Consider the following 14,603-nt stretch of genomic DNA (forward strand, 5'->3'; position numbering starts at 1 on the left):
GGTTCTCAACCTGTGGGTCGCGACTCATTTGGCAGTTGAAAGACCCTTTCACAGGGGTTGCCTAAGATCATCCTGCATATCAGATATTTACATTACGATTCATAACAGTAGCAACATTACAGTTATGAAGTAGCAACGAAAATAATTGTATGGTTGGGTCACAACATGAGGAACTGCATTTAAAGGGCCAGAAGGTTGAGAACCACTGGAAAGGGAGAGCTCAACGGTAATATAGTCATAGTAGGGGATTCTAACCCTCCATTGGCATCAATGGATAGATCTTCCAGATAGAAAATCAACAAGAAAATGGTGGTCTTAAAAAGACACACTGGATCAGATGGATTTGATTGATATCTTTAGACATTTCACCTCAAAGCAGCAGAATATACATTATTTTCAAGTGCACATGGAATATTTTCTAGGATAGCCCACATGTTATGACACAAAATAAGTCTCAATAAATTTATGAAGGTTGAAATAATATCAAGCATCTTCTTTGACCACAATGTTATGAAACTAGAAATCAATCACAAGAAAAATCTTAAAATCACACAAACACATGGAGGCTAAGAAACATGTTACTAAACAATAAATTGATTATCAATTATATCAAGGAAGAAATAAAAAGATACCTTGAAACAAATGAAAATAAGAACATAACCACCAAAATCTATGGGAGAGAGTGAAAGGAGTCCTATGCAGAAAATTCATAGCATTGCAGCCCTACCTCAAGAAACAAGAACAACCTCAAATAAACAATCTAACTTTAAACTTAAAGGAATTGGAAACAGAACAACAAACAAAGCCCAAAGTGAATAGATGAAAGAAAACAAGAAAGATCCTAGCATAAATAAATCAAATAGAGTAAAAAACAAACAAAAACACTACAAAAGGTCAATGAAAGCAAGAGCTGGTTCTTTGAAAATATAAACAAGAATGACAAACTTTTAACCAGACTCATCAAGAAAGCAAACAGCACAATTTAAAAATGGGCAGAAGATCTTAACACACACCTCACCAAAGAAGATATATAGATGACAATAGCATATCAAATGATGCTCAACATTATACATCATTATGGAATTGTCAATTAGAGAACAACATTATGCCACTAGAAAGGCCAAAATTAACAAAAAAAATTGACAAATTCTGACAAATATGTGAAACAGTAGGAATTCTTATTCATAGCTGGGGCAATGCAAAATGGTACAGGTATTTTGGAAGACATTTTGAAAATTTCTTTCAAAACTAAGCATATACTTACCATAAGATCCAGCAAATGTGCTCTTTTGTATTTTACCCAAATGGGTTAAAAACTTATGTCTACACACAGAAAAAAATAGCATACAAATGCTTATAGCAGCTTCATTTATAATTCCTAAAATTGGAAACACCGAGATGTCCTTTAACAGGTGAATGGATAAACAAACCATGGTTCATCCATAAAATGAGATATTATTCAGCAACAAAAAGGAATGAGCTATCATGCTGAATAAAATAAACTAACCTGATAAGTCTACATGCTCCATTATTTCACCTACATGACATTGTGGAAAAGACAAAACTATGGAGATAGTAAAATTAATCAGTGGTTAACAGAGATTTGGGGGTTGGATGAATGAACAGCTGGAGCACATATCTTTAGGGCAGTGAATTTTTTCTGTATGATACTGTAATGTCATTATACATTTGTCAAAACCAATAGGATGTACAACATAAAAAGTGGACCTTAATTTAAATTATAGACTGTAATAACATTAATATTGGCTCATCATTCGTAACAACACATACCACACTAATGCAAGATGTTATAAATAGAGAATATTGTTGAGAAGTGAGGGGCATATGGAAGCTTTCTGTACTTTTAGCTGAAATTTTCTGTATACCTATAAAGGCTCAAACATAAAAAATCCATTAATTATAATTTTTAAAAGAATAAAGAAGATCACTGAACATCAGTGCCTGGATATAATGTTAAATGGAAGGAAAAAGCAAAATGTGAAAGAGTATATATTTTCAGTAATCTTTTGTATAAACAAGAAGGGGAAGTGAAAAATACAGGGATGTGCAAAAGTAAGTTTGCAGTTGTGAGTACATAAAACAGTTTATTCTTATGTCATTTAATTATTAGCAATTGTAATATTTACTATTTATCAACTTTTGCATATATATGTACACACACACACACACACACACACACAGGAAACACAAGAGAAAAAAATAATAATGAGATTTGTACCTATAACAGAGAGGGGTGGGAGCAGGGTAGAAATATGGGGCTGGGTATAAAAGATGGAGGTAAATAGACTTCTCTGAGTATTCCTTTCTCTATAGTTATAACTTTGGGAGCCATGTTAATGTTTCACATGTTCAAAAAATCTAAAGGTGAAAATGATAGAAAAACATAAAATAAAATGGAAACAAACAAATGAATCTAACTTATAACCAAACAGAATGAGGGGGCAGAATAAATCCAAATAATGTTTGAACACAGTATTTTGACTATATATACTCAGACTACAAACCAATGAAACACCTAAACAAATATTAAACTCGAGTTAGTCACAATGGAATGGGCTAGCAATCATGAAACTGCTCTCTTTGAATTTTAAGACTGATCAAATGAGTAAATATATTATGTATAACTGTTGGAAAAGGAAGTGACAACTATGGAAAGGGGGAAGCTAAAATCAACCTTGTGGTATTTGACTAGAATTGGAGTTATCAGTGTGAAATCTTTGTTTTTATACCTACACAATTTGCATTTTGTGTGTGTGTATATATATATATATTCTTATATAATAAAGAGGTAATATGCAAATTAACCTCATACCCTCACAAGGTATGACCAGCCTATGACCAGGCTGGCAGGGGGGTTAGTGAGGGACGACCAAATGACTGAACAATCAGGCTGCATGGGGAGATCAAAACTTTCAAAAGACCGAGGCCACAATAGGCACTGCATGTGGGTTAGGCTAGTAAATATATTTTTATGTAAAACTCTCTGGTGCATATTTTTGTTTTAAATGTTCTAAGTCACACCACTACCTGTCAACATTTCTGTGCTCCCTGTTACTTTTTGGAAGAGATGCTCAAACTGCTCTAGTCAAAGACTACCACCTTCAACTTATACTAGTAAGAGAACCCTCTTTCTATTTTTAATTACATGGGGAAATGCTTACAATCACAAGCAGCATATAAAACTGTATATTCTATATAATAAAAAGGTAATATGCAAATTAACCCTCACACCCTCACAAGATGGCTGCCTACAACCAGGCTGGCAGTGGGGTTAGTGAGGGATGACCAAATGACTGAACAGCAGGCTGTGTGGGGCAACCAGACCTGCAGGGGGGGAGCAGTTAGGGGCGACCAGGCCGGTGGGGGGGGCAATAAGAGGTGACCAGGCTGGCAGTGGGGGGCAGTTAGGGGGTGATTAGGTTGGCAGGGGTGGCAGTGAGGAGTCACTAGGTCAGCAGGGTGTGTAGTGGGTGACCAGGCCGGCAGGGGGGTAAGTTAGGGGTGACCAGGTTAGCAGAGGGGGGCAGTTGGGGGTGATCAGGCCGGCATGGGGGTCAGTAAGGGGTGACCAGTTTGGCATGGGGGGCACTTAGGAGTGATCAGGCTGGCAGGGATGGGGCAGTTGGGGGTAAACTGGCTGACAGCAGTTGGCAGTTAGGGGAGACCAGGCCAGTAGGGGGGGAAGTTAGGGGTGATCAGACTGGCATGCAGAGGAAGTGAGGGGAAATCAGGCCAGCAGGGGGGGCAGTTGGGGGAGACCAGACTGGCAGGGGGGGCAGTTAGGGGTAATCAGGACGGCATGCAAAGGCAGTTAGCGGCGACCAGGTCGGCAGTGGGGCGGCAATAAGAGGTGACCAGGCTGGAGGGGTGGCAGCTAGGGGGTTATTAGGTTGGTAGGGGTGGCAGTGAGGGGCGACCAGGCCGCCAGGGGGGGGAAGTTAAGGGTGACCAGGCCAGCACAGGGGGCACTTAGGAGCAACCAGGCTGGCAGGGATGGGGCAGTTGGGGGTAACCTGGCTGGCAGCAGGGGGCAGCTTGGAGAGACCAGACCGGCAGGGGGGGCAGTTAGGGGTGATCAGACTGGCATGCAGAGGCAATTAGGCCAGCAGGGGGGGCAGTTAGGGGAGATCAGGCTGGCGGGGGGGCAGTTGGGGGTCACCAGGCAGGCGGGGGGGGCACTTAGGAGTGATCAGGCCAGCATGCAGAGGCAGTGAGGAGCAATCAGGCTGGCAGGGGGGGCAGTTAGGGGCAACCAGGCAGGCAGGGAGGTGAGCAATTAAGAGACAGAGGTCCAGGATTGTGAGAGGGATGTCCAATTCCGGTAATCAGGCCAAATTGGCAGTCAGACTTCCCCCAAGGGGTCCCGGATTGGAGAAGGTGCAGGCTGAGCTGAGGGGATCTGCCCCCCGACACACACACACGAATTTCATGCACTGGCCCTCTAGTATATATGTAAAATGCATGTATGGGCTTGTATAGGTATAGAAGGCCTAGAAGCAATGAGACTATAGTACCAATTAGCACACATAGTACACAGGACTCCTTGAAGAAACAGCTCATTTGCGAGCCAGAGCTGAGGAATTACAAAAGGATTCTATAGTGTCTTGTAGAGTCAGAAAATAAGAAATTCAAAGATTGATGAGCACATGCCAAAAAAAATACAGGTGTCTGTATGAAAGAGCTTTCACTGGTCAAATCTAGAACTATTTGAGTGTCAAAATAAATATTGATGTAATGGATAGTAACCTATCAAATAAAACAAAAATTCATGAATTTATACTACTATAAGTAATTAAATACATACATTAGTTTAAAAAATAGCAAAATATCACATCTTATATTAGAACTAGAGGCCCAGTGCATGAAATTCTTGCATGGGTAGGGTCCCTAGGCCTAGCCGGTGATCAGGGCTAATCTGTGGGGCGACTGGTGGGACAATTGGGAGGCCCCCGCTGGCACCCGCCTTGGCTGGCCTAGGGCCTGTGGGCTGGGGACAGCTCCTGGGTTGAGCGTCTGCCCCCTGGTGGTCAGTGGGCATCACAGTGACAGGTCATTCCACCAGTTGTTCTGCTGTTCAATCTATTTGCATATTAAGCTTTTATTATATAGGTTGCCAACTAACAAATGTCAAAGAAATGATGGGATTAGAAAATTAAAATTTGGGAGCCAAATCATAATAATAATAATTGACTTGGGCAAAAGTTTCCAATGAATACTGAAACAAGTGGGTGAAAATTTAAAGATTATTGGGATGTTTACATAATTTCAAAATATCTGTTCCTAATATATTCATTACTTTAAAATTGAAAATGTTGAATTTTATAATGTAGAAACCTGATAGAATCTGTCTTAACCAACTAATCAAGTTAACATTAACAGAAAGAAACAAATCAACACTATTATTTCTTCATGATTCTCTGAGAAGGACACAATATTATTTCTGTGGTACTGCTAATACAGTTTTTAGCCTGTATTTAAACACAATGAAGGCATTCCACAAAATTACCTAGCCCAAACTCTTCAAAAGTATAAAGGTCATTAAAAACTAAGAAAGAATGAGGAACTGTTCTAGATTAAGGAAACTAAAGATGCATCACAAAAAATGCATGTGAGATTCTGGATTTAAACCTGAACCAGAAAATATAAGTCTTTTTTTAAAAAAATAAATGCCATTATTAGCATAATTTGCACAATCTGAATGCTGTTTGTAGATTATATAATAGCAATGAATCAATGTTAATTTCTTGATTTTTTTCATGTATCAATTATTTATTTACTCACTAATGAGGGAACCAACAAGGTGGTTCCAACCAAGTATTTTTCATTTTACTTAGATTTATTCGGGTGACATTGGTTAATAATATTATATAGGTTTTAAGTATATAATTCTATGATATATTATCTGTATATTGCATTTGTCAAATCTTTCGTCTCCATATATTTGACCCCCTTTATCTTTTATTCACCTCACCCTTCCTTCTGCTGTTTGTATCTATGAGTTTTTGCTTGCTTGTTTTTCATGTTTGTTCATCTGTTGCTTTCAGAGAAGATTTTATTAATTGGACCCCAAAGGCAAGGCAAGTAAGGGCAAAAATAAATGAATGAGACTTAATCAAAGTAAAAGGTTCCTGCATAGCAAAAGAAACCAGCAACAAAACAAAAAGGCAACCAACCATATGGGAGAAGATATTGGCATACAACAGCTTAGACAAGAAGTTAATATTTAAAATATATAAAAAACCTCATACAATTTAACACCAAATAAAGAATCCAATTAAAAAAAATAGGCAGAGGACCTGAACAGACACCTCTTCCAAGAAGACATAAAAATGGCCAACAGATACATAAAAAAATGCTCAACTTCATTAGCTATTAAGCAAATGGACATCAATAAGATACCACCTCACACCTCTTAGAATGACTATTCTCAACAAGAAAAGTAATAAGATGTGTTGGAGAGGTTGTGAAGGAAAAGGATTCTTCATTTATTGCAGGTGGGAATGAAAACTGGTACAGTCACTATGGAAAACAGTATGGCGGTTCCTCCAAAAATTAAGAATAGAGTTACCATATGACCCAACAACACCTTCCTAGGCATCTACTCAAAATACTCCAAAACATTTATTCACAGACATATATGCAACCCTATGTTCATTGCAGCATTGTTCACAGTGGCCAAGGCATGGAAACAACCAAACTGTCCCTTAATAGATGATTCAGTAAAGAAGATGTGGTACATATATACAATGGAATTTCTTGATTTTGATAACTGCAGTGTGGTTATGTTAGAAAAATATGTAAATAAATACACATTGAAATATTCAAAGGTAAATAGTCATGATGTCTCTGGTGAACTGCCAAATGGCTCCGAGAATATATAGTTCACTTAAGAAATTAGTGTAAGAAGAGGTGGTTCAGAGCCAGCAGTGACTTAGCAATTCTGGATGAGTATTAATCATAGAATATTAGAGCTGGAAAGATTCTGAGAAAGCATCTACCCATTTTATAGATTGTTTCAACCAGTGAGTCTTCTAATATTGAAGAGAATATTGATATCGAATTTTATAGAATTCTCAGTTATACTTATTTATGTATCTTCCTAAAACTACCTAAACTTCATTTATGCTTCATCTTCAGATATTGATACACTCTAAGCCAGTGTTTCTCAACCTGTGGGTCACGACCCTTTTGGGGGTCGAACGACCCTTTCACAGGGGTCGTCTAAAACCATTGGAAAACACATATATAATTACACATTGTTTTTGTGATTAATCACTATGCTTTAATTATGTTCAATTTGTAACAAAGAAATTAGGGGTCACCACAACATGAGGAACTGCATTAAAGGGTCGCGACATTAGGAAGGTTGAGAACCACTGCTCTAGGCCAACATATTAGGCTGAAACTAATTTTAAGCATAATTTATAACATTTTTAGAATGTGTACTTGGTCTTAACAAAAATCAGTATCCTTAAGAAATCAGTAAGGGAAAAGGATGTTTTTCAGGAGAGTATTGAAGGGATCTACATGAAGACGTCCTAACTGCTTGCAGAGTATGACAGCTTGCATGCCATGTTTCTCATAGTGTCTTGTGCTTGATGCCTTAGCACGGTCTATGTCCTTGGATACTGAGTAGAAAGAGAAGAGCCTGTCTCTGAGGTCATTTGAGCAGTCCTGGAAGGAGGAGGTGAACTTCAGTCACAGGCCCTCAAACACATTTTATAGTGAGCTCCAGTCATTCATGCCATGTCCTTGCAGCCCAGGAGGACTAACATGTTTTAATAAAGACTGTGCTACTTGAAGATGGCGGCGATATAGGCAGACGCGTCCCAGGTCGTGTCCCGGAGCAAATGGAATGAACAGCTGAAACTAGTAACACACACACCGAATTGGCGAAATTGCTCAGCTGGTGAGAGGGTTTGCAGCCGGGAAGAGCAGAACTCCCCTGGAAAGGTAAAAAAAAAAAACAGGGATTTGGGCAGGAAAGTTTGCCAGACCTCTGAGCCCAGAGAGTCGGAGGGAGACCGCGTGGCAGGCAGCCGAGTCCCCTGGGACAGGCACAGCCCCTGACGGGGGGAAAGGAGAACCGCGGGATTCCTGGCGCCGCCAGGGAAATTGAGAGCTGGGTTCTGTGACCACGGAGGACTGAGCCTAAAGGGGGCAGCCTGAAGAGCTGACCTGACCATACAGTCCCAGTAAGAGAAGAAGCTTACAGAAACCAAGCCTTCCCCGTTTCCGCGGCCGGCGTTTGTTTGTCTGTTTTCACTGAATCCTGTTCATGGGACATTTCGGATACAGACACTCACCTGTGCTGAAGAGAGGGAGAGTGTGCGGAGGAGTGGAATCTTGGGAGAGACTGGGGAGAGAGGGGGAGCCGGGAGAGGTGGCAGCGAATTGAGTGCTGAGACACCCCTGAGCCCAAGACTGGGGCAGCCATTCTCTCCAGAGAGTGAGGCTCCTCCCCCCGGCCCCCAGGCAAGGAGCACAGCCACACCCAGATTCCACCCTGTACGAGATCAAGGATTAAAATAACCTTATCAGTCCCTGGGAGTTAACAGGGTCTGGCCTATAGAGGGATTTTCAATCCCAGCAACAACATAGCGCCAGTAACTAACTATTACGCAGTCATCTCTGAGCAGTGAACTTCCACTGGAAAGAGAGGCCCTATAGCCTCAGAGGCCAACCCCAGAACACTGCCACCCAGAGGCTGACCCACAAACTGACTCTTTGCTAAACACAAAATAAGGCAGTCTGGGAAATAAATGCGACCTGCTTTAAAATAAGGACTGTGGTTCACAACACAGAGGAACAGTATATCGCAGGGAAACTCAACACTCTCCTGAATACCTGGAAGGTCTAAGGCGAGCCACACTGAAGAATAGAAGAACCGAAGGACCTTCACTACTGCATTTTTTTTTTCTTTTTTCACTTTTTAACTAAGAAATCAATTTTTCTTTTATTTTCTTTTCTGTTCTTTTTTTTTCTTTTTCCATCACCTGATTTTACCCTTTTAATTACTACCTTCTTATTTTTTAACCAGTATTATTACTGCTACCATTTTACCATTTTTTAAAGTGCCATTTTATTTTCTCTTTATTTTATTTTGGGATTAGTGTTCTCCATTCTATTTTCATTGTTATATTATTGGTTGTTTCTAGTTTGCATTCATATCCAGGGAGCTGTTGCTGGAATTTGTTGGGATTAATGGCTGTTCTATAGGAGTATTCTCCTCATATAAAAAGTCTCTTCCCCTCTTCCACTTCATTCTCTCTTTTCGCTCTTTTTTCTTTTCTTTTCTTTTCTCGCTTTTATTTTCACCCCTCCTTTTTCCCGATTTCATTTTTGCACTCCTTTTTTTGGTCCCTACTTTTCTTTTTTTTCTTCTTTTATCTTTTTCTCTTCCTTCTTCCTTATCCCCTAATTCTCTTAATTCAGGTGGTCACCTTTATTTGGAGTTATTAATATCGTGAATATATTTGTGTATAGTGCCTGGTACGTGGTGCCTTGTTGTGTTGTATTTTGTGCCTTTAAATCAATGCAGCAGATCCAAGCAACAGCAACCTCCTGAACACCACATCCTCTGCTGAGGAACAGCAGCTGTACATGAAACCTCGCCCCACCAGCCAGAAGAGCCACCACAGCTGTGAACAGCACCCACCAGAGGAGCTGCTGCCAACTGAAGAGCAGCAGCTACCGCAACTGCCCGAAGAGCAACCACAGACCAAGGAGTCACTGCCACCCAGGGAGCAACCACTGAACGACTCAACATCTAGATATGTCATTGAGATCAAACATGGGTAGACAAAGAAACCCCCAAAGGAAAGAGAAGGAGGACTCTCCAGAAAAGCAGCTAAGTAATACAGAGGCATGCAACATGACAGATAAAGAATTCAGAATAAGGGTCCTAGAGTGCATAAACCGGATGGAGGAAAAAATCGACAACCTCTTCAAGAAGCAAGAAGAAACAGATGAAAAAATCGATAACATATGGAAGAAGCTAGAAGAAACAGATGAAAAAATCGATAACATATGGAAGAAGCTAGAAGAAACAGATGAAAAAATCAAAAACTTAAGTAAGACCCAAGAAGAAATGAAGAGTGATATAGCTGCAATGAAAAACTCCATTGAAAGTATCAACAGTAGACTAGGAGAAGCGGAGGACCGAATTAGTGAATTAGAAGACAAGGAAGCAAAACACACCCAAAATGTACTGCAATTGGAGAAAAAAATTAAAAGACAGGAGGAGAGCCTAAGGGAGCTTTGGGACAACATGAAACGAAACAACATACGAATAATAGGAGTACCAGAACAACAGAAGGATGAACAAGGATTAGAAAACCTACTTGAAGAAATAATATCAGAAAACTTTCCTGAGGTGGGGAAGAAAAAAGTCACACAAGCCCAGAGAGTCCCAAACAAGGTGAACCCGAAAAGACCCACACCAAGACACATCAAAATCACCATGGCAAATGTTCAGGACAAAGAGAGAATCTTACAGGCTGCAAGAGAGAGACGGAAAGTTACATACAAGGGATCTCCCATTAGACTGTCAAATGATTTCTCAACAGAAACACATCAGGCCAGAAAAGAATGGACTGAAATTTACAAAGTGATGCAAAGCAAAGGACTGAATCCAAGAATACTCTATCCAGCAAGGCTATCATTCAAACTTGAAGGGGAAATAAGAAGCTTCACAGACAAAAAAAGGCTAAGGGAGTTTGTCACCACCAAGCCAGCAATGCAAGGAATGCTAAAGGGACTGGTATAAAAAGAAGAAATAAAAAGCTCAGAAAGAAAACAGCCACACACACACACAAAAAGAAATGGCTACAAACAAGTACCTTTCAATAATAACTTTAAACGTAAATGGACTAAATGCTCCAACCAAAAGACATCGAGTGGCTGAATGGATAAAAAAACATGACCCATACATCTGCTGTCTACAAGAAACCCACCTCATTAGAAGGGACTCACACAGACTGAAAGTGAAAGGATGGAAAAATATCTTTCAGGCAAATGGAAAGGAAAAGAAAGCTGGGGTAGCAATACTTATATCGGACAAAATAGACCTCAAAGTGAAGGCCTTAACAAGAGATAAGGAAGGCCACTTCATAATACTAAAGGGATCAATACAACAAGAAGATATAACCCTGGTAAACATATATGCACCCAATGTAGGAGCACCCAAATTCATAAAAAAAACTCCTGGAAGATATCAAAGGAGAGATCGACAACAATACAATCATAGTAGGGGACTTTAATACACCATTGACAGCACTGGATAAGTCCTATAGACAAACAATCAGCAAAGATACAGCAATCCTAAATGACTCACTAGATCAGATGGACTTAATAGACATCTTCAGAACACTTCACCCCAAAGCCAGGGAATATACGTTCTTCTCAGGTGCTCATGGTACATCTTCAAAAATAGACCACATATTGGGTCACAAGCAAAGTATCCCCAAATTCAAGAAGATTGAAATCATAAAAAGCATCTTCGCAGACCACGATGGCATAATACTAGAAATAAACTACAATAAAGACTGTGCTACTTATCCTGAAGAACTTACCTGAAGGATGATTTTTTTTGTTTTGATATATTTAGTCATTGTTGTGGAAGGAATTGAGAATTATTTTCTTTCATGTTTACATTTTTATTAAGTAAAATAGATTTAAAAGCTAGTCTTTATTTATGGTATTAAAGTTTAAGTGCATTATGTTCTTTAAAAAACACAACATTAATAAAAATGGAAACTAAAAAAAAGTTAATATAAGAGCAGTAAAATAAACTGAGATAAGATAGAGAGAAGAAAATGGTAATGAATAAAACCATAAATTAATGAATTAGACAAAAACAAAGAAAGAATGAATAAAGACCAGACAATATTCTTTGAAAATACTGATAAAACTAACAAAAATACTGTCAAGATTGATCAAAGAAAAATAATATAGAAGACAGAAATTGACAACATTAAAATTAAATAGGGCACTTAATTATAGATACTACAAACAACAAAACAAATATAAAATGTATAACACAAAATGATGCCAACAAATTTTATCAACCTGTATAAACTAAACAAATTATATATGTCCTTCCAAAATTGAACTGGGGAAAAAAACGGAATAATTTTATAACCCTTAGGTGAGTGAATAATTATTTTAAAACAGTTTATAGACTGAGGAGGGTCAAGATGGCAGCATAGGTAAATGCACCATAGGTAAACATCAACATTAGAACTAAAATGCAGAACAACCATTATACAGAACCACCTGAAATCTGGCTGAGTGGAAGCCCCACAACTAGAGAAGTAAAAAAGCAGCCACATTGAGACTGGTGGGAGGGGCAGAGGCACACAACAGGCTAGTTTGACACCCATGTGTGGCCTGTTTTTAATCAGGAGGGTTATCTTGGTGGTGGAGGTCCCCCATGAGGAGCAAAGGGTCCCAGCCCCATACCAGACTCCTCAGCCCAGGGTTCCAGTGCCAGAAAGAGAAATCCCCAAAGCTTCAGGAAAACCAGAAGGGATTGAGACTGAAGGAGACGGAAGGCTGCTAAGATTCCCAGGCATTCCTCTTAAAAGGCCTGCGCCTGGGCTTACTCAGACTCACTCCTTCTGAGTTCCAGCGCTGGGGCAGAGGGCTTCAAAGGATTCAGGGACATATGGGGAGGAAGTGAATTGTCTGGCATTATGGCAAGAACTCAGAGGCAGCTTTCTCCCAGACAAAAGTGCTGATAGAGGACATTGCTCCTTTGCTGAGACCTCACCACCACAGAACCAGCTGGCAGGTGCCATTTCTAAGTCTCCATTAACTTGGCCCACACTGTTCATCCCACCTTGTTGATTCCCTGACACTGTACCCCACCCAATTTGCAGCCCCACCAAAGCTGTGCTTTTTCCATGTGCATGGCTTATCCTGGTTCAGGCTTCAGACTTTCCTAAAATCTCTTAAACAAGTAGCAACTGGCCTCAGCAGGCCCCATTCCTCTCAGTAAGTGGTCCCTGGCCTGGCACTAGCAGCAGCCTACAAAAGTTCACAGCTTGGCCTCTCCTGGGCACCTCCAAGACCAACACAAGATTACTCTGTAGTTCATGCCAAGTATCCCCAGGCAGGTCATAAACAGTAGCTGACTTTGTACCTCCTGGGAGGCCCCAGAGCCAGTGCACCTGGTGGTCAGCTTCAGACCACATCAGTTTATAACCCTACCACAACCACAAGCAACACATGTAAAAGGTGGACTTGGTGAGCACCAAAGCTTCACTGAAGCAAGTCCTGCTACTTACGGGTCTACTGCACAGCAACTTATCCACTGTAGTCACAGCTGTCCTCATAGCTGATTGGCCTGGGGATCAATTTCTCCCAGTGATGCCAACAGCAAGCAAGGCTCAGCTACATCAGGAGAGTGCACACAGTCCACACCTAGAGTGCCCAGCTTAGATGACTGGGGAGGTTGAGCCACTGAGCCCTACAGGACACCTGTTACTCAAGGTTACACTACCAATTTGAAGAGACATACCAGTTCTACCTAACACATAGAAACAAATATGAGGAGACAAAGAAACATGTCACAAATGAAAGAACAGAAGAAATCTCCAGAAAAAAACAGCTAAATGAAATGGAAGCAAGCAAGCAAACTACCAAATACAGAATTTAAAACAATGGTTATAAATATGCTCACGAAACTTTTGTTTTCTTTATTGATTAAGGTATTACATAGGTCTCCTTTCCCCCTCCATTAACCCCCCAGCACATGCCCTCACCTCTCTTGTGTCTGTGTCCATTGGATATATACTTATCTGCATGCACACAAGCCCTTTGGTTGCTCTCTACCCCCTCCCCCAACCCGATCCTGCCTTCCCTGAGGTTTGACAGTCTGTTTGATGCTTCTCCATCTCTGGATTTATTTTTGTTCATCAGTTTATGTTGTTTGTTATATTCTGCAAATGAGTGAGATCATATGATATTTATCTTCCTCCAACAGGCTTATTTCGCTTAGCATAATGCTCTCCAGGCCCATCCATGCTGTTGTGAATGGTAGGAATTCCTTCCTTTTTACAGCAACTTAATGTTTCATTGTGTAGATGTACCACAGTTTTTTAATCCACTCATCTGCTGATGGGCATTTAGGCTGTTTCCAAATCTTAGCTATTATAAATTGTGCTGCTATGAACATAGGGGCACATATATCCTTTCTGATTGGTGTCTCTGATTTCTTGGAACATATTCCTAGAAGTGGGATTATTGGTCAAATGGGAGTTCCATATTTAATTTTTTGAGGAAACTCCATACTGCTCACAGTGGCTGTACCAGTCTGCATTCCCATCAGCAATGCAGGAGGGTTCCTTTTTCTCTACATCCTCACCAGTACCTGTTTTGTTGATGATAGCCATTGTGACAGGTGTGAGATGGTGCCTCACTGTTGTTTTGATTTGCATCTCTCAGATAATTAGTGACTTTGAGCATGTTTTCATTTGTCTCTTGGCCTTCTGTATGTCCTTTTTAGAAAAGTGTCTATTTAGGTCCTTTGCCCATTTTTTGAGAACTTCAAGAACATAAATTACATAAAAAGGGACTAA

Source organism: Myotis daubentonii, chromosome X (genome assembly GCF_963259705.1).
Source record: "Myotis daubentonii chromosome X, mMyoDau2.1, whole genome shotgun sequence".
Lineage (NCBI taxonomy): Eukaryota > Metazoa > Chordata > Mammalia > Chiroptera > Vespertilionidae > Myotis > Myotis daubentonii.